Genomic DNA, 3,685 nt, shown 5'->3' on the forward strand with positions numbered 1-3,685 from the left:
TTCATCCCCATTTGCCAATAACTCTTGTGCAACACCTAAAGGGTTAACAAAGTTCGTAAAATCAGTTTTGAATACCTTGAGGGGTGAAGTTTCTTAGATGGGGTCACTTTTAGGGAGTTTTTACTCTAGGGGTGCATCAGGGGGGCTTCAAATGGGACATAGTGTAAATAAACCAGTCCAGCAAAATCTGCCTTCCAAAAACCATATGGCGCACCTTTCCCTCTACGCCCTACTGTGTGCCCGTACAGTAGTTTACGGCCACATATGGGTGTTTCTGCAAACTACAGAATCTGGGCAATAAATATTGAGTTTTGTTTGGCTGTTAACCCTTGTTTTGTTACTGGAAAAAATCGATTAAAATGGAAAATTTGCCAAAAAATCTAAATTCTGAAATTTTATCTCCATTTGCCATTAACTCTTGTGGAACACCTAAAGGGTTAACGACGTTTGTAAAATCAGTTTTGAATAGCTTGAGGGGTGTAGTTTCTAGAATGGGGTCATTTTTGGGTGGTTTCTATTATATAAGCCTCACAATGTGACTTCAGACCTGAACTGGTCCCTAAAAATTTGGTTTTTGAAAATTCTCTGAAAAATTTCAATATTTGCTTCCAAACTTCTAAGCCTTGTAACATCTTCAAATAAAAAATATCATCCCCAAAATGATCCAAACATGAAGTAGACATATGGGGAATGTAAATAACAATTTTTGTAGATATTACTATGTATTATAGAAGTAAAGAAATTGAAACTTGGAAATTATCAATTTTTTACAAATTTTTGGTAAATTTGGTATTTTTTTATAAATAAAATTATTATTTTTTTACTTCATTTTACCAGTGTCATGAAGTACAATATGTGACGAAAAAACAATCTCAGAATGGCCTTGATAAGTCAAAGCGTTTTAAAGTTATCACCACTTAAAGTGACACTGGTCAGATTTGCAAAAAATGGCCTGGTCCTTAAAGAGGACCTTTCATCAGTATAATTTTAATAAACTAATAACCCTACCTAATAGGGGGAACATCAGTGGAAGCCGCACTTTTTTTTTTCAAATCGACCACCGAATGTTGAAATAATAGCCCCGTTTGTTCTGGTGCAGTGCCTGTCACTCAAGCGCTTTTTTGTATGGGGCGTTGCTAAACTTTTTTCTTTGCTATGGGCCTTGGCTGAGAGCGCAGCCAATCAGAGCGCTCCTCTCTCAGCCAGGCAGAAGGAGCTAAAGTTCTCGCGAGAACTTTAGCTTCATAACATACTGTTGCAGCGATGTCTAGGGGATGATTATGATACTTACCCTGCCGCTCGTACCGCTGCTTCCACACCCGTCGCGTCCCTCGGCCGGTCTATCTGATCTTTCGCTGATCTTTCTATCTGATCTGCCTGGCTGAGAGAGGAGCGCTCTGATTGGCTGCGCTCTCAGCCAAGGCCCATAGCAAAGAAAAAAGTTTAGCAACGCCCCATACAAAAAAGCGCTTGAGTGACAGGCGCTGCACCAGAACAAACGGGGCTATTATTTCAACATTCGATGGTCGATTAAAAAAAAAAAAAAAAAAGGGGGAACATCAGTGGAAGCCGCACTATTAGGTAGGGTTATTAGTTTATTAAAATTATACTGATGAAAGGTCCTCTTTAAGGTGAAATAAGGCTGTGTCCTTAAGGAGTTAAATAAGAATATTGGAGAGGGAGAGTGCAGAGACAGTACAGGGAGATTGTAGGGACATTTTTATGAGACTGTAGGGAAAGCATATGGAGACAGCAGGGAGACTGCAGGTTGAATGTAATTACCGCGGGTTTCTTGTTCAATTGATGTCACATTCATAGTCAATCTGCTATGTTATACATAGAATTACTGTGCCTCAGTATTAAAGGGCGTTCTAATATAACGCAGCTTGCATCTTGTTCAACTACTGCGATCACCATAGCTAATCTTTTATTTTATACATAGACTTACCATGTGTCAGACAAAGTATTAAATGACGGTCTAATATATTCCTGCATTCATCTTGTTCAACTTCTGTGTCATTCATAGTTAATCTGTTATTTTATACATAGACTTACTGTGCGTCAGACTCAGTATTAAACGGCAGTCTAATATATCATCGTGTTTATCTTTTCAACTGCTGCGGAAGTCATAGTTAATCTGTTATTTTATGCATAGATTTAATATACGCTAGGCCTGATGCTAACATTGACCTGTAATACTGACGCACAGTACATCTACAGCTAACACTAGTATTAAAAAGCATGTGTTTAGACTACCACAACATGCATTAAAAGAACCTTTATTTCTCCACAACTTTATTGGTGCTGCCTCTATTTCTTTGTTTTATTCCACTAAGGAGCCATTTGGACAAAGGTCCTGCAGGGGCATGCACTTTTTTTTTGCTTTACTGAAGGGTGCTGTACGCTTTTCATTTTGTTTAACAGGAGGGATTCGGCTATGAATCTTGTGGCACACTGTTAGGGCTGTTTCACACGAGCCAGTCCATTGCGGGAATCACGCTCCGTGTGTGAGTGTGATCCTCCGCTCATGACTTGCAGGAGCGCACAGCATTATCATGATTTATAATGCTATGTGCCTCTGCTTGACCTTATTTCTACAGAATCAAACTGACAGCTTTATTTCACTATGATTCTGTGGAAAAAATGTCATGCAGAGACACAATCATTATAATGCGGTGCACTCCTGCAAGTCCAGAGCGGAGGATCACACTCACACACGGAGCGTGATTCCCACAATGGACTCGCTCGTGTGAAACAGCCCTTACTGCCACTGCTGCTGACGACTTGAATCTTGATGCACTGAACTGTCAAGTCCACGTAGATAAATTAGACCTGACGCTAACATTGAACTGTAATACTGATGCACAGTAATTCGACAGCTAACAGAATGGATTAGGTAGAGATGTTGGTGCACTGCACAATGATGTAAACGGCGATAAATTGAACCCACCTGTTATACTGACGGCATAGTACCTACAGAACGGATTAACTATGAATGTGGGTGCACAAGAAGGTAATGCACACAGCAGTACACTCTCCCTGCAATCTCTCTGCTGTTTAAAGGGCTTCTGTCACCCCCAAAACACATTTTTCATTTTTGGGCTTGTTAAAATCCTTATTGAACGACTATTCCCTATATAGGGCTCTTACCTTTGTCTGTGGCTTCGTTTCATTAAAAATTGATCTTTATAAATATGCAAATGACTTCACTACCAGCAAGTAGGACGTGGCAAGCGCCCGACTTTTTAGGGAGGGTGCTTAGGGACTGGTGGTCCCCCCCTCTCCCCTTCCCAACCTTAGGTTTATGCGGGGCACCTTGCCCGGTATGGTTTAGGTAGCTAAGGGGTTAAGGGATTGTGAGAGTTCGTCACTAGAGGGGGCGTGGAGTATGTCTCTCCTCCCTCTACCTGGGTTATATAACCCCCTCCTTTGCTGCTGCACTTCCTCTTTGATCGCGGAAGCCAAGTTGCCCACCCTCCCGCCCTTGAATGGGTCATTTCAGCGTGGAGTTGTCTTGGGACGCTGGTTGTTTTTCTAAGGTTTTAAAAAAAAAAAAAAAAAGGAAAGGAAAATGAATAACTGATGTTTTTGGAGATATTTATGTTGTCTTCTTCTCTTAAGAATGGCGGTATGGTTTGAAATATGAAGTCACAGCTGGCAGCATTTGATACAGCGGAGAGTTGGA

Source organism: Bufo bufo, chromosome 1, assembly GCF_905171765.1.
Source record: "Bufo bufo chromosome 1, aBufBuf1.1, whole genome shotgun sequence".
Lineage (NCBI taxonomy): Eukaryota > Metazoa > Chordata > Amphibia > Anura > Bufonidae > Bufo > Bufo bufo.